Genomic DNA, 18449 nt, shown 5'->3' with positions numbered 1-18449 from the left:
ATAGACGTTAGCTCAGGGCCAGTCTTCCTCAGCAAAAAGAGGAAGATTGGCATGGATGTTAGCTCAGGGCTGATCTTCTTCATGGGAAAAAAAAAAAAAAAAAGAAAGCAGTCCCAAAGAAGACATCTAGTCCTAGTTGCAGGTAAAGCTCTGACCAGCCCCACAGCTGGTCCTGAACACTTTCCCCCATGCCTCTGCTCTTGTTCTTCCACCAGCCTCTGTCTAAAATCTCTTTGCTGTCTCTCAAATTTACAAGTCTAGAATCAGCCCGCCCCACATTTCTACCTGTTTATAAAACATCTCCACCTGCAAGTCCTAGGCTTACTTTTTATGATTCTGACAACAATTGCAATGCGTGGATTATTTTCCCCACACCACCAACCAATTCTCTGACACCAGCTGGGTGTCCCATAATTCAACTCTATTCTGACACTGTCTACCTGGAGATAGCATCAGATTCCACAGGTTAAGGGCTCAGTCCTACAAGACTGCCTCCTTCCCTTCAGATGCCAATCACAAGTCCAGATTGTTACCTGTGCTTCTGACCAACTGGCTATAAATTGGAAGTTCCCATGACCCCCTCCTTGGCGTTGATTAACTTGCTAGGGCAGCTCATGAAACTCAGGAAACCAGTTTACTCGCTAGATTGCCGGTTTATTACAAACGATATTAACAGATACAAATCAACAGCCAGATGAAGAGATACGTAGGGTGAGGTCTCAAACATGGGAGCCTCTATCCCTGTGGTTTGGGGCCCTGCACAATGGCCTGTGGTTGTGTTCTGGTTCACCAACCCAGAAGCTCTCGAACCCTGTCCTCCTGGGTTTTTATGAAGGTTTCAATACTTAGGCATGATTGATTAAACCATTGGCTATTGGTGATTGAACTCAATCTCCAGCCCCTCTCCCCTCCCATCCTTAGGTTATCTCACTAACATAACAAAGACACCTTTGTTGCTCTCATCACTTAGGAAATTCCAAGGGTTTTAGGAGCTCTGTGCCTCGACCTTGGATGAAGGCCAAATCTATATTTCTTATTATAAATAACAATATCACACTCTCTAAAACAGAAAACAAAATTCATGTTCCTTTCCAGTTTCTCAGTATGGTTTCTCTTCTTGACTTTCCCAGTTGGATGGTGACTGCAATTGGCCTAGTGACGTAAATCTCAAAACTCTGCAGTAACTTCTGCTTCCTCACTCCATTGGAGATTCAAATTCTGTTGCCAGTCATCCTCGAGTCCCTCAGCATCATTTCTTCCCTCCCATTTTTTACTGTTAATGACTGCACTTTTTGTCCTCCTTACTTTATGCAGAGATGATTTCAATTGGAATTTTCACTGCACGTTTTCTCTCTTCCCCTCATTTTACCTTGACTTGCTTTGTGACATTGTTATGTTTTCTTCCATTTCTCCAAAAGCCCTTCTCACTCTGGAAATCTGCTGAGACCAGTCGTTCTCAAATTTTAGTGCCTCTCAGCACTGCCTGGAGAGCTCCTGAAGACAGATGGCCAGACTCTACCCCCAGAGTTTCTGATTCAGTAGACGTCGATAATTTGCATTTCTAACAAGTGCTCAGGTGATGCGGATGCTGCTGGTCAGAGACCACGCTTTGAGAACCACTGACTTAGACCAATGGCTCTCAGCCCTGGGTTCCACATTAGAATCGCCTCGTATAGTAGATGCTGTGATGCTCTGCCCAGATCTCCCTTCCAGGACTAAGACCCTATTTCCTCCCTCCACCCACCCAAGATGCTGGGTGTGTTGGTTGCTGATGGTTCACAACCGAATTCCTCTCTGAGAATTGTCCTTATACATGCTCTGTGTAACTACCATCCAAATCAGGATTTCAAAAAAACAAACATCTCTAGCTCCCTAGAAAGTTCTGCCATGTCCCTTTCCGGTCAAGTCACGTAAAAATGACTTGGATTGCCATAAATTAGTTTTATCAGTTCTTAGAATTTTAACAATTGAATTATTCAGTATATACTCTTACATCTGTGACTTCTTCCACTCGGCAAAATGTGAGATTCATCCAATCTGTTCTACATATCAGTAGTTTATTCTTTTTTATTGTGTATCTTATTCAGTTGTATCAATGTACCACAATTTATTTATTCATTCTTCCATTGAGGGGCATTTGCATTGTTTCCATTTGTTGGATATATTCATTGCTAATATCTTCATCCAGTCTGTGGCTTGTCTTTTCATTCTCCTGATGGTGTCTTTTAATGATCAGAAAATCTTAATTTTAATGAAGTTCAAATTATTATTTTCTTTTATGGCTATTTTTTTTTTCCTCTTTAAGAATTCTTTGCCTACACCCAAGGTTTTAAAAGATATTGATGCCCAGAACCCACCCCAGATCAATTAAATCAGGATTATGGGTATTTTTAAAAAGGTTCTTAGGTGATTCTAATGTGCAGCTAGGTTTGTGAACCACTGACTCAGACTATGAGCTTCCTGAGGGTAGAGATGGTGACTTACTTATCTTTGTTTATACAGCCCCACTCACTGCCTGACACAGTGGTGCTTGATAAACACTTGATGATGTTTGATGAGTTTGATCCATCTTTCCCAGGTCATCTCAAGTTCTATCCTCTTTGAAATCGTTTTGCACCATAATTCTCCCAATGACATGGTCTTTCCTGGACTATTTTGCTCTATAAGTGTTTCTCAATTTTAAGTATTTCTATCTTCTGTCCCCAACTAGTTTGCATAACTGTTAGTATAGAGAATATTTAGGGAGAGCCCTTATTCTGTCTTCCTCCTGTTTCTGTGGGGAGATTAGCCTCTAATTTCTGGAAGGAACAGTTTTGGAGTATTATTTCCACTTCCTCTCTCTATCCTCTCATTTTCCCTTTCCTCTGTACTCCCTCCCCTGAGAAGTAACTAATATGCTTGGTGAGATGAAGAGAGTCCAGTGGACATCCCACTCCGTGGACAGATGGACAGTGATGGGGTTCAGGGCAGATTGCCCCGGAATGTGCCACTTTGACGAGTGGATTATTTTGAGTTGAAGACAATCAAGGCCCTACAGACTCAAGAAGAGCTTTTTACCTCCCCCTTAACTGCCTAAAAGAATTTAGGTAGAGGGCCTGGTCCAGGAAGACAGCTATCACTAGAGATAGCTACAAAGAGTATGGGCTAGGTGTGGTAAGCTGGGAGGAGCTCTGCAGGGCCTGTTTGTTCAAATTTCTCTCTGTGTCCCATTGTCTCTGCATGGCAGGATAAACATTTGTTTACCAAATGTTTGCTCTTCCCATCTTCCTGTGAATTGTCTTCCTTCCCTTTGAAGCCCCAGACCTCTACTCCCTTCTCCTTACCTCAGGATGGCATAAAAACCTCAATTGCCTGACTGTCTTTGAACCATGTGAGGTTCCTGTATGTATGAAATTAAATTAGTTTTTTCCCCATTAATCTGTTTTATGTCAATTTAATTACTAGGTCAGCCAAAAGAACCTAGAAGGGTAAAGGAAAAATTTTTCCTTCCCTACAATGTGAAAACCAGGATTCCTCTAATTCTGTCTCTTCCCCTAGCGAATGCACATAGTAGTAAGAATACCAGGGCTCTCCAGTGGCATCTTTCTCTACGTTGTTAACCGACTAAACTTTTCCACCTGCAACTGGTTGGGGAAGTTATATTCATACAGACCCTTAAGTTTAGGGTGTCAAAGGATGACGTGACCCTCATTCAATACTTGAAATAAAATGACAAAACTGAATTGACTGTTAACCATAGTCAAGGGGGCATAGTCTCTCTGAATAGATTGCCAATAAAACTGCTGATATAATTTTATAGGGGAAGCGTGGAGCTCAGGGATTGTCAGATTTGCAGAAGCTTAGGGGTGAAGACATCATTTGCAGAAGCCTGGTTGCTTGGGTGAGGCTGTTGTTGATTAGTTGTCACAGTGGTGTATTTATTGGGATGAGTCTGTGATTGGTTGACTTTTGATAAGGGATTGACACTGATTGGTTGGCTTGTAAAAGCCATTCAGTGAGGTAAGTTGTTGATGGCTTGCACAGGTTTCAAGCAGGTTCTGAGTGCTACTTATTGTCATGGTATAAGGCAATCAGGCCTTTCTAAGGGCTGTGCAAATTTGTTTTTATTTTCCTATTCACACAGCTTCACCAGTAACTAAATTGGTATTGTCCTTTTATTATTTTCAGGCTTCTTGTGTGTGGTTTTTCAACTGGTTAGAAGCTGGAGACAGGAAGGCAGTGATTAGTGCCCCCTAAACTTGCCCAGACAGAGAGGAGTAGGTAGGGCTGAAACAGGCTGTGTTACAGCTGGAAGGAATTTGAGACTTTGTTCAGTTTAGAGAGTTTTTGAACATTTTAAAACAATGCAACCACCTCTCTAAGAAGAGAACTTAGATGAAAACTTAGTATAAGCTAAGAGCTAGTGCCCACCTCCCTTTTGTCTAGGACACGTGGGAACACAGACGTTTTGGTCTTACATCCCTGTTAAGATGGTTATGTGGAAGCTGCTCTTTGATGTCTTCTGATCTGTGTTGATTCTGGCTCCACCATACACCACGGCTCCCTTTGCTGCTGGTCGCCTCCTCAAAGCTCCGGGCACAGGCCTTGGTGGGACTCGGTACCCTCAGCTGGGTCCAGGTTGGAGAGGAAAATGTGGTACTGGTTACTGTCAACTCTACAGCACTGTCCCTTCAGCCTCCAGAGCATCATCATGTGGGCGCTCAGGTTTTCAGACTTTGAACACAGGCAGGAGAAGTTAAAGGGCCTTTTCTAGAGACCAATGGGAAAAGCACCATAAAGGCAAAACGTCTCTGCCAGGTTCCCTTGAATTCTACTCCCACTTCCTTTCCGGCTCCCCTGCCTCAGCATTACCTCTCTTTACCTGGGCTGCTACCCTCCTTCTAAGGAAATCCCCAGTTACCCTCAGGCATTGATCTCGCTCCAGGGCAGCCCTCTCTCTCTGTGGCCCTCTGTTCTCCACGTCTGAATCATTTGGCCTCGTCCTGTGTTTCACAAATGTCAATGTGCTTATAACTCACTCAGAACCTTGTGAAAATGCAGATTCTGACTCATTAGGTCTTGGGTGGGGCTTGAGAGTTTGCCTTTCTAAGTCCCCAGCTGATGCCCATCCTGTGGATCTGCCCCCACAGTTTCAGTAGGAAGATTCTCATAACATGCTAGTCAGCAAGGGATTCATGAGGACAAACAGGGAAGGCTGCTGATGTGATCAAATCCCAGCACACATCTTGGGGATTTGGCACTCAAAGTGGAGTCTGGGTTGGACTGGGGCTCTGCGCCTCAGGTCTCCTTTGGGACCTTTCACTGCTGTGAGCTGTAGGCATCAGGGCTGCATTATGACACTAGTGTGCTGCAGGTACTAGTGGCCTTTGTGGACTCCTTCCTCCTTAAAAAATGTTAAAAATTATATTTTATGATTGTGTTGGTACAAAAATGATTACAATCCAGGCTGAATTTATTATATATTTAATATTACATATATAAAAGATAGTATATATTTTTTCTTCTGGTTTTAAAAGACATGAAAAATTTCCATGGGGCCCTAAAATTATTATGGGCCCTAGGCACTGTGCCTGCTGTGTCTAATGGCTAAGCCAAGCCTTGTGTGTCTGCCTGTTGGACCAAACATGCACATCTGCTATGAGAAAAGTGCTTTTCAGAGACAGTGCTATCTAAATTCCTAAGGATAAAAATATTTTCTAACTGCCTTAAATTTGCAAAGCATCTCCCTTTCTGTGGCACTGTATTAATATTCAGCACAGGTATTAATTTGTTCATTCCTCTCCCTACTGCTTTCCAAATTGTGCTCATTTGGATTTGTCATGAATTAAAGAAAAGGGTATAATATTTTAATGGCTGCACCCTTAATTACAAAAAGGAGCTTTGAGACTCTTACTCCAGGAAGAACTTGATTACATTTTTAGTCAAGGGTGTGTGGTTCTCCTCCATTTCCATTGTCGGGAGAGAGGGAGAATCTCCCTCTGCCCTTTTCCTTAAGGTTCTTCTGGCTGGCCAAATAATCAACAAGACAGGTTAGCAGGAGAAAATAATACCAAGTTTAATAACATGTATACATGGGAGAAACTCAGAAATGAGCAACTCGTCCCTCTGTCTAAGCTGCTTGCTTAAGTATTGCAGTTAAAGGTGAGGAATGTGTTGGGGGTGGGTAGCGGTCTGGGACTTCAGAGGCCAGGAAGACAATTCTTTTCAGGGTCATCTATAGACAATGTGGTCAGGGAGAGACAGAGTTTTTGATAAAAGAGGCTTGGTGCCTTTCCTATTGTAACCTCTATCCTACATTATCTTTACAGCCATCATGATAATAACTTCTTCCTGAAACAGATCTTTTGTTTCAAATTCTTTAGGCATTTTGGGAGGGGAAACTCAAATATTCTTCCTGAGTTCTCTGAGTCCTTATTGTCTTCAGCTCGAAATAATCCGCATACCAGAGTGGTGCCTCCTGGGGTAGCTTGCCCTGAGCACCATCACCATCTCCATGTACTTTCTTCTCCTAGTTACCATAATAGATAAACAGGTGCAAGGGGAGCCGCTCTGGTTGAAGTGGGGCTGGGGTCTTGCCTGCTCAGCTTCTCCATGCCTCCTGGGAGGCCCACGACACCTCTGAGGAAGACCATGGCCCTGGCGAAGCCACCAATCGAATCCACAACCCTCACCACAGTTTACATATAAGGAATCAGATTCTTTTACGTATAAGGACTCCCCAGTGTGATTGTGTCTTCTGTTTTTTAAATCATAAACTTTGATGTGTTTCCAGGTATTAGAACTAGCCTGCTTATTCTAGAATTAGAATAGAATTCGCCTGCCTATTAGCTCAGATGCTTGCCTTCCTTCCAGACAGAATGGTTAGTCACATTGTTACGCTGAATGGTTTTGATCCCAGAACCACACCCTGATTTCCTGGAGCAAAAAAGAAAGGCCGGAATGGAATTGTCAAGGCGAACAATATCCTGCTACCCAGGAAGAGATAATAATAGCACACAGGTACTTAGAATGACTTGGGTCAGGCTGGTTCTAAATACTTGACATGTGTTAACTCTACACGCTTTTCATGCTAGTGATTTGAAGTGGGTGCCATCTTTTCCGTGCTTAAGTCACAGAGAGTTTCAGTGTCTTGTCCAGGGTCCCCCCTGGTTACTCAGGTGTAGAGTCAGGCCACCGACCTAGCCAGTCTGCCTCTAGAGTCTGACTCTTAATGCCTCTGCTATAGGGATAGCCCTAGAAGTTCCCATCCCAGTACTGACATTTTCTGCCTCAGACAACAATTTTTTTCCTTTCTTTTTCGCTTAGCTTCTGCAGCCTCTCCAAGGAATTGAGAAATTTCCAACATCCATCCTTGTCTAGGGATACTGCTTACCTTACTCTCTCAAAATCCATGTGCAGACAAGAACTTCAGGTCATGATCCTAACTATTCCCTCTTTTTGTGCTCATGGGGAGTGACTGTGAACTAGAACAGTTTTGGGGGCTCAGGACGGAGCTCCTGGAGGCTGCTGCAGAGTCAGAGTGAGAGCCAAAGTAAGGCTGTCTCTGGTCCTCAGAGCCCTTGCTGTCTGTCACCCCACAGCCTTCCCCACCAAGCCACGCCCTCCACGCTGGATGCTATGTCGGCAACTCAGCACCAAGCCCTCCCAACTTGACCAATAAGTCAAGCTGCATCCTTGCCCAGATAGCTGTGCAATACTCAAGAGTTCCTGTCGCCACTGAGGTTGATGCTTTCCCATCTCTGGGAGGCAGTCAAGTGTTCAGGCAGAAGATTGTCTCTGGGGCCAAACTGCCTAAGATTCAAAGCTCATCTTATTACTTACTAGCTTGGAGATGTTCAGTAAGTGATTTAATTCACCTGTGCCTCAGTTTTCTTATTAACGAAATGAAAATAATTATAGTAGCTACCTCATTTAGCTGTTGCAAAGAATGAATGAGATAATGTACATAAAGCACTTAAAACAGTGCCTGGTTCATAGTGAAGAATTAATAAATAGTAGCACTTATTACGATGAGATGGTTGGCAGCAGGAGAGAAGACAGAGCGATGATCTCCTGTTATCATTTTCATATTTCTAGCAGATTTCAAATTCTAGCATACTTCAAGACTAGAATTCTTAAGGTATCTTTCACCACTCTATTGGACCCCATTTGTTGTATAATCAAAGGAAGACAGATCTCTCAGACTTAGAATAAAATTCCTCGTCTTCATAAGTCCTTTACAGCTGGGTGGGGATAAAGCAGAGGCCCGATTAGCAACGTTAGCTTCCTGGGAGTTGTCAACTAACTTGCCCCCTAAGCTGACTCCACTATGTCTGTTAATCATAGTAGTCTGAGTTATATTACCAAATCACATCTGATTCACTGGTTTCACCTCTACTAGCAGAAAACCCATGTATTACTCCACGGACAGACACGCCCAACTCTGTATTCAGTTGTCTTCTTCATCCTACCTCATCATGTTAGGTTCCTGACTTTGTCCTGTCTTGTCTGAGATTCTGTACCACTCCTAAATGATTCCTTTTACAGCTTGGCCTTCCTGCCTTACTCATTTTCTTTTCTTTTAGACAATTTTTATTGTGAAAAATACCACACATAAACTGGTGTGGTGGTGGACACTGTGATGTGCTGCCTGATCCCTTTCAGGAATAAAGGACCTAGTCCCAGCTGCTCGGAGCATGGCCAGCCAGAAGTCCTCGGTTGTCAGCCCCCGGTGTGGATGGCCTCAGTTGAAGAGCTGTTTTGCTCAAGGTCAAGACCTTGTCCCAAGGGTGACTTGCATCCAGTGATTGATCAATGCGGGCATATAAAGACCTGTCCTCCATCACCAAATCAAGACAACTCTGAAGGGCCATCCCAGATTCAAAACTCCCTATACGGTTGGCTGAGACCTCCACTGAAACTGCGCTGCAGATCTTCTTCCGCTATCTAGCCTTGCTTCCTTCAATTCCCTTCTACGGTTGTTGATTCCAACAACACTGCCAAATAAATCTCTTGCATGATAATCTCCATCTCAGAGGCTGCTTCCCAGGGATCCCAACTTGTCGCTTTCCATAGTGTACTCTTTGGAAGGAAGTCACAATGCTCTGACCACACATAGGGAGTGGGAGTTACACTCCACTTCTTTGAGGGAGGAGTAGTTACATAAATTATTTGGAATTCTTCTGCACGGGGGATTTGTGCCTTCTCCCCTCATTTATTTATAGATTCAATTAATCATTTATGTTAGTATCAATTTATGAATTTTAAAAAATACTTTGGGTTATAATCAATACCACTTATTTTGTTACTTAAATTGTTCCAGCTTTGTTCATTGGGAACACTTTCAGTTGGCTCTTGTGTTCTTCCTCATTGTGTGTGTGTGAGTGTGTGTGTGTGTGTGTATGTGTGTTAGCACTTTCTTACTTTCTATCACTACAAGACACTCCAGGCTCATCTTGTAAATTTCCTGCCCGGGTCCTAGACTCAGCCATTTCTCCAAAGAGCCTTGGTTCCTTTTTATTGAAAAATGGTATTAGAAACCAAAATCTGGGTGCTAGGTGTGCAGATAGAGTTTTTTGGTTACCACTTTCTTTATTTTATGTTGACTGAGTCCTAGGGCTGGGGTTAGCTTTTCCTAGGGCAGTTAAACTAAACTTGCTCATCACAAAAAATGGATACTGTAAACAATATACCTATTGGGATATCGTATTGATTAGTTGTGCCTCTACTGGAAACTAGGATGGAATGGAAAGCAACTGAAATTGTAAAGAGCTTTGATTCCAGCAGTTCCTCTTCTTTCCCTAGAAATAAACATGTATTCCTATAGACCAGGAGTCTTCAGTGCTGGCTGCACATCACAATAACTTGGGAAGCTCTTAAAAATACAGATGCCTATCTCTGCCCATAGAAATTCTGCTTTAATTGATTTTAGGTGGAATAAGTATTTTTTAAATGTTCGCAATGTGTAAATAGAACTGAAAACCACTGTTGTAAACCATGTGCCAATTATTTGGGTAAAAATGATAATGATTTTATTTTGTACAAAGGGTATTTATTTTTAATGATTATTATACGTTCATCAGGGTAAACTGAGATCAAGAAAGCATACACAACAACAATAAACTCAGTGGAAATAATAAGGTATGTGATATCTCAGTTGCTTCTCTTCACTAAGAGGTTGTCTCGCCCAATGATCCGGAAAATGAATCAGTCAGTTCCTCAGTGGAGCTATCTGCTCTTCCTTTCTTCAGCCTGATAGTCTTCTAGCTCGTCTCTTTTATTCTATAACTTTCTACATTCCTTAGCATTCTATGTTCAACTATGACATGTTCAAGTCCAAGCGAATTATACATATTCAGATGGTCTTGTCTGACTTTTTTTTTTCCACTGAATTAGGAGTATATTTTAGTGATGACAGGCTCACCGATCATCTCACATTCATCTGGAAAAAAACCAGAAAGCCAAAAACCTCCTTCCTCCACTGCCTCCATAGGTGGTAGCCAGTAACACATCTTCCCTCTCTTGTTTACGGCCTAAAGTTTGATTTACTTAACCCACACTCTCCCACAAATCAAACCACCCAACAAACTGCACAGAGTAACTGGATGAATCATTTCCAGGGTAGTAGAGTCCTGTGATGGCCCTCAGAATCATTGTGATAAGGGCCAGAAAGGTGACTAATGGTTAATTACTAGGAGAGTAGAGCCTTTCGGAAAGCAATGGACAATTTCATTACAATGATGTTTCCTTTGAAATTTTTGGCTTTATGTATTTGGCCTTAAAAGAAAAAGCATCACTAATTCAAGAAAGAAAACTGTCCTTGATGAAGAACCTGAAGAATAACTAACACTTTTTGGAGACCTTCTACACATTAAAAATGTATATGATATTTGTCCTAATGCATTCTGTTATATTCTATGTCATTCAAACACCTCTAAGACTCTGGGCTTTGAAATCACACTGGCTGGATTCAGATATTTGGCTCCATCATTTATTTTGGAGAAATCCCTTAATCTTTACGGGCTTCAGTCTACTCATCTGTAAAATGGGGTAATAATATCACATTGACATATGAAATTATTATTTTTATAAGTTACAAGCAGTCAAATATCAGCAATTTCCTATGTTAAATCTGATAATTCCTACTTCACAAGGTTCTTGAGAAGATTACCTGAGATAATGACAGTCAGATGCTTGGAATATTTGTAACCACGTGCCCAGGAGGACCAGTTCCAATTGACCCCATCTCTTATCAACAGAGTGACTAAGAATTGTTTTTCAGAAAATTTGCAAAGTCATGTAGCCAGAGCATGTGCAGAAGAGGAAATTTTGACCTGAAATTACCACAGAACCAAAGATTCTTCTCCCCATGGAACCAAAGCCCTGGGACAGGATCAGAACTTGAAAGTCGGACTCTCATCAGAGGCAAGGGGTCCCTCATCCAGGAAGATCCAGTGTTAAAACCCCTCCCCACCTTGCCATAAAAGTTTAAAACCCTACCATAAATGTTTAAAACCTTACCATAAATACTTAAAGCCCTCCAAAACCTGCCCACCAGCATTTCCACGTGCCAACCAGTTTTCCAGCCTGTTTTCCCTAACCTCTTAAATTTCACCCCAAATCTTGAATTGGGGGGACAGATCTGAGATCATATGCCGGCTGTCTTCTTGCAGATTGATCTCACAATAAAACTATTTTTCTTTTCCCAAAAGCTGATGCCGTAATAATTGGCTCTTTATGTGCGTTGGGTGGCCAGCCCTTGCTTGGTAACACATTCTTGGCACTTAGTAAGTACTCAGTATGTACCAGCCAAGATTAATATGTACTATTTTCTTCTTCTCTGTAAGTTCTAAATATGTAATATAACAATTTAGAAACTACTGTTATCATGATTGGACACATGAATGGTAGGCCCACTTCTTGCTAGTCATACATACTACGTGTTTAACTTAGTCTTGCCTGAAGTCAAGGGAACAGGTAAATCAGGGCCTGGAATGGAGGGTGAGTGGCACAATGCTTCATGACACGATTTGAGGAGCACCAAAGGACTTCACTCACCAAAACGATCTCCCTGACAATCCTGACCATTTAAATATCCTCAACACTTATTCTTTTAGGTTTAGCATTGTGTCTACCAGAGTCCACTTAATTCAAATATCATAATTATATAAACATATACACATAACAAGAGAGTGGGGGAGAAATTCATCAAAAAACAGATACGATGAAGTAGAGATGAGAAGGGTGAAGGACCAAAGCCAAACTTCTCCCTTGTCAAGCTGTGTCAAGCCAGCTCTTGGCAGGGACAGTCTCAGAGCTCTTCCATCTTAAGATACTTTGAATTCGTTGCATAAATAAGTGTCTTGGAAAAGGAAGGAAAAAAAGAAGAAAAGACAAACAAAGAGCAAAGCAAAAAATTCCATCTGAAATGAAATTTTTAGTAAGGGCTACAGAGTGCTGATTGCATCCCTCTTGACTTTATGCAGTGAATAGTATTTTTAACGTCATCTCATATAAAGTGATTTCGAATAAGAAGCCATATATCAATAAACTATATATTTTTCTATTCAAACAGAAAGGAAAAGCAGCCCTACTCACCAGAACGAGGGCTGATTTATACACACTTTAAATAACTGATTTACAAACATCACCATTAGAATCTGCTATGTCTTCGATAACAAAAAACCACACATTATCAAATATTTTCCTCTTCCTTAGAAGATGCAGGACAGCACACTGAATCTGTAGTCTTCTGTTATGCTTGCACGAGAAAACTGTTTGGTTTATGTGCTCCTTTGGAATCTACATGCCCTTGTTTACTTCCTGAAAATCTGACAAACTAACGCAGCGAACAGAGTGATGAGAATTCATTTTTGCATGGGAGAAACCTTCTTAGGTGCTTTTTAACAGATTTTATAAAGATTTTTAAAAGATTTCTTTCTAGCATTTCCCTTCTCCTTTCCACTTCTGCTAGCACTAATATTATTATTATTTTAAACTTAGTGTTTCTATTTTTCACTCTTACCCCACTTTTCTCCTCATTTTTATGTATTGGTTCACTCATGACATTTTTGGTAAACTTGAGCATCTAAATTATTCCTTAGAAATAGAGTGAAGTAGAGGGCCGGCCCTGTGGCTTAGAGGTTAAGTGCGTGTGCTCCGCTACTGGCGGCCGGGGGTTCGGATCCTGGGCGCGCACCAACGCACCGCATCTCTGGCCATGCTGAGGCCGCGTCCCACATACAGCAACTAGAAGGATGTGCAGCTATGACCTACAACTATCTACTGGGGCTTTGGGGGGGAAAAAATTAAAAAAAAAAAAAAAAAAAGAAATAGAGTGAAGTAGAAACAAAGACGACACAGCTCCTCCAATTAGGCAAAGAGCAAACTGGAGTGGTGTGGAGGAGGAACATGTTCTCAGAGGGCCACGTGTGGTCACTCCGTTTTCTTCCTCTCCCAGCTCACTTCTGCATAAGCAGTTTCCCTGCTTAACCAGGAGGTTATCAACTGCTGTATGACCTATAGCCAAAGCCACATTGCTTATCTTTTCGTCCTATACATATAACTTTTCTTTGTAACACGGCATCTTACCTGGGCCCCAGCTACCAGCTGCATGTGGGTGAACCTAGGTAAGGGGCTCCTGGAGTCCTCTGTGTCTTCAAGCAGATGAAGCTTCCTTGGACGCCATGAAATCCTGGGCTCCACCACTTAGTAGCTGCTTGACCTTTGGCAAGTTAGTTAATGTCCTTGTACCTCAGTTTTCTTTATCCATAAATTAAATTAGTATGATGAAGTACTTGCCTTATAGGGCTTTTAATGAAAAAATACCTGTCAAGCACTGAATAAATGTTAATGATGACATGGATGATTATGATGATGACAGTGAAGGAAAAATTCCTGGGGCCACTTAAACAGATTTTCAACTATATCTCTTAATTTGTCTGGGTCCCAGGAGTGTCAGTGGAGAGAACTTGGCTCATGGCCATATCTGGTGTTCAGTCATATAGACAAATGGTTCAAATGGTTGATGTACTCATGGGAGGATGGGTTTAGGGAAGCCAGATTAAAGGGAGGGCAATGGGGTCTCTGAAATAAAAATCCTTATAAGGGAGTAGAAAGTCTGTTATACTTAGGTGACTTAAGTCTAAGTCTGAGTTAGAAGGTAGAAGAAGGTTCCAAATAAAACGCGTGACTACACATGAATCCACTCTGACTCAGTGTCAACCCTGCCACGCTGCTTTCATATAATATGAAAGAATTATATCTTTAGGGGTCCAAAAAACTCTGCTGTGGGAACCCCTCTAAAGAGCTTAACAGGGAAAAGAGAAGGAAGCATCCATCAGTCACTGCCTTCTGGGAGCTCACAACCAAGAACAGACACACAAGTAAGGGACATACAGATAGAATAAAAGAAACATGAATGTATACAGTATTTATCCATTTACATGATGTGTAAATCAAAGGTAAGGAGAGATGGAGCCCATAAGATTAGTGCCATAAGATTACCAAGCGGATATTGGTTATGGTGAAAGACACATGTCAACTCTCATTTGGAAGGGGTAGAGCATGGGAAAAATTTATGTTAGAGCTTGGGACAATTTTATTTTAGGACTTGACTTGTTTTAGATTATCATTGGAGGCTGGATCAAGGGAAAGGATCCTGGGTGTATGAGTTGAATTGTGTCCCTCAAAAGGATATTTTGAAGTCCTAACCCCCAGCACCTGTAATGTGACCTTCTTTGGTAATAAGGTCTTTGTAGATGTAATCAAGTTAAGACAGGTAATTAGGGTGGGTCCTAAGCCAGTATGATTGCTGCCCTTATAAGAAAAGAAAAACATCCTATGAAGAGAGACACACAGAGAGAACACCATGTGATGACAGAGCCAGAGATTGGAGTGATGCAGCTGTAAACCAAGGAAAACCAAGTATTGATGGCCACCATCAGAAGCTAGAAAGAGGGAAAAAAGGATTCTACTCAGAGTCTTGGAGCATGGCCCTGCTGACATCTTGATTTTTGGACTTCTAGCCTCCAGACCGTGAGAGAACAAATTTCTGTTGTTTTAAGCCACCCAGTTTGTGATACTTTGTTATGGCAGCCCTAGCAAACTAAGCTACTGGGGTATGTTGATGGTAATAAGTATCATTACCATCAATTTATTATTAAAGAGTGTTTTTTTTCATGCAGCTAGGCATAGCTTTTTTAAACCTCGAATGTGCCTTTATAAATAAAAGTTTCAGTAAATAGTTGCTCTTGATAGCCATATTAGAATCTATTCTGTATCTGGCACAGAGACGTTATGTAATATAACAACTGTTTGCTGGTCAGCATTTAATCTCTCCATTTCCTGCTTCCCACATTGTCACTTGTTTCTACCTTGGGGTGACTGGTCTTCAGTAGCCCATTCCAAGGTACCTACCATTTTGATCTTGTAGCATTTCCCGATGACTTCATGCTATTCTTACTGGAATCTGTTGGATGTGGGGTCTATTCCACTCCGGTGTAGTAAGTGTAGGCAGTTCCAGGTTCATGCTGTTTCTTGTGTTTTCACAAGCAAGACATTTCATTACTGTGGGTTCCCCCGTAGTTCTGACAATTTAGGAGGAGTTCTTGGTTTTCTAAGATTTTCTCACTCTTTCATTAAAAATGCAATTGTAGGGTGACCTCCATTCAGTCAGGTCCCACCCCAAGCTAGGTACTCCATACATTGCTTTTAATCTTTGATGCTTTTGCAGGTCATTAACTCACGTGTTCTCACTTTGTCGCTGCAGGATAAGCACAAAACAAAGACTGCTTTTCTTTGGGAACTGAGAATCATCTTGAGCCCCAGAGACTCTTGAGGTTGAATCCTAACTCTTATCAGGGTGTCCTTTGGAAGCCATTGCTCTGGTTCCTTCATATGCAGGTTATAATCACCACATCATTTTATGTAAAAATCAAGGCCTGCCTTAGTCAAAAGCAGACTGAACTTTGCCTCCAGTCCTGTCCTTTCCTTTTCAGGCTTCCTTTTCTATCAACAATTTCCTATTTCTTATCCCTCTTACCTCTTGGGAGCTGGTTTCTCTTTAAAAATGTGACAAAGTAGCACAGCCAACAGAATAATGAGAATTAATTTTTGCAAGGGAGAAATCTTCCTAAGTGCTTTTTAATACAGATTTTATACAGATAATATGCTAACTTTAGTGGTAGGAAGGACAGGCCTTAACAAATGGGGAAGATTTTTGTTTTGTTTTGAGCAGGAGAGGCCTCATGATACAGTTTAGATGTACGTCCCATTTTAGTCTTTCAGATATTTTTTTAGGGGATAAAAGAAAAACAAATAAAAAGGAGGCATATATTTATAGTGCCCTTCTACAGTTGACACTGGCTTGGCAGTGCAACGGTTCTAGCAGTTATTAGTGTTCCTTGTATTTTCAGGCCCCACCAAAAGAACATTGAGCATCTCTCTTCTTTTTGGCATCTGCTTGGTTGCTCTGTAATTCCAAGGACTATTAAAAGAACTGATTTTTGCATTTGGTTCAGGAATTTCAAAATAACCCGGAGCTCTCATAATAAGCAGACTGCTGGCTACTTTTTTTTTTTTTTAATCAAAGCAACTATAAGATGCATGCAAAGGGTTTTGTTAACTGGCCATTTTCAAAGCAGCAAATGGAGGGGAGAGGCAATGTGGTGACAGACAGTTCTCACAACTGTGTGATTTCCAAGCCTCTGAGCTTTGGTCTAAATTATTAAGCAAGTTTTCAGAATATTTAATTTCTATTCTTCCATCACTCCTTTCTGGTAAATAATAAAGAATAATAGTGTATGACATCTTTCATTGATACTTTTTTTTTTTTTTTTGCTGAGGAAGATTGGCCCTGAGCTAACATCTGTGCCCATCTTCCTCTACTTTATATGTGGGATGCCTGCCACAGCATGGCTTGATGAGCAGTGCATAGGTCCGCACTCGAGATCCAAACCTGAGAATCCCAGGCTACCGAAGCCGAGGGCGTGATCTTTAACCACTACACCACTGGGCCAGCCCCATCATTGATACTTTTCTTTTGTGTGTGTGCGAGGAAGATCAGCCCTGTGCTACCATCTGCCAATCCTCCTCTTTTTTTTTTTCCTGAGGAAGACTGGCCCTGGGCTAACATCTGTGCCCATCTTCCTCTACTTTATATGGGATGCCGCCACAGCATGGCCTGACAAGCGATGCGTCGGTGCGCACCCGGGATCTGAACCGGTGAACCCTGGGCTGCCACAGCGGAGAGCGCACACTTAACCGCCTGCGCCACCGGCCTGCCCCTCATTGATACTTTTTAAATGATGACTTGGAAACACAACTTATTTTTTATAATGCATGTTTATTGAGTGGTAGAATGCTTTGTCTTTAGCTTCTTTACTTTTCTCTATCAACAAACGTTTATTAGTAACACTTTATTATATTCCAGGCAGAGTGCTAGGGATGCAAAGATAAAACATAGTTCCTGTCATTAGGAAGTCACAATATGGTATCAAGCTAATAAATAATTGCCATATAGCTTGAAAAGTGAAAAAACAAAAGCATGTGTTTGTTACAGAGGCAGCATGGGAAAAAAAAAGGACTGATGTGGATTTGGTAGATTGGAGAAGATTTTGCAGAAGAGGAGATCTTGGAGTTGGGCACTGAACGAAGAGTATGCGTTTAACATAGAGGGGGAGGGGCGGGGGCTGCTGGAAAGACATTTCTAGCAGAAGGAACAGTCTGTACCAGAGCACAGAGATGAAAATAGGAGGGCATTTCAAAGTCATTTTGGAAAGGCTAGAGCATAGGGGGATATGGGGAAGCTTCGAACTGTGATGCTCACAGAAGGCAGGGGCCCAATCACAGAGGACCTTTCTCCACCTTACTTAGGATTCTGTAGAAGAGGTGGAAACTCTGAAGGAAGGCTGTTAACTGAAATTTGTATCTTAGAAAAATTGGATATTGGATTTAAGAATGGTGGCGCTAGGGGGAGGCAGACCAATTAGGAGACTGTTTCATGTTAAGGTAAAAGATGAAGAGGGCCTGAGGTAAGGCAGTAGGCATGGGCAGGAGAGGACATGATAGAAATATGAGATGTTTAAGAGAAAGAATTTAATAACTAGTTGAGCCTTGGAAACATTGACATTTAAAATGTGGGTGGAAGCAGGGAAAGAGAAGAAAAGGCATTTAGGTAAAGCAGAAGGAACCGGCCAACTAGCAAAAATTGAACCAAGTAGAGGATGGTATTCCATAGCACCTGAGTCTCAGCCTTGTACACAGGCAGAGCAATAATGACTACTGTTCATTCATTCACTCATTTGACACATATTTTTGGGTGTCTGTTGTATGTCAGGCTCTGTCTAGTTTCTAAGGATACAGTGATGGATAAGAGAGATCGATCTTTGCTTTCCTGGAGCCCATGATCTGGTGGAGGGGAGACAGATAATATAGAAGTAAACACATAGATAAACAAGATAACTTCAAAT

Source organism: Ceratotherium simum, chromosome 1 (assembly GCF_057802395.1).
Source record: "Ceratotherium simum simum isolate JZ-2026a chromosome 1, ASM5780239v1, whole genome shotgun sequence".
NCBI lineage: Eukaryota > Metazoa > Chordata > Mammalia > Perissodactyla > Rhinocerotidae > Ceratotherium > Ceratotherium simum.
This window is presented reverse-complemented; position numbering follows the sequence as displayed.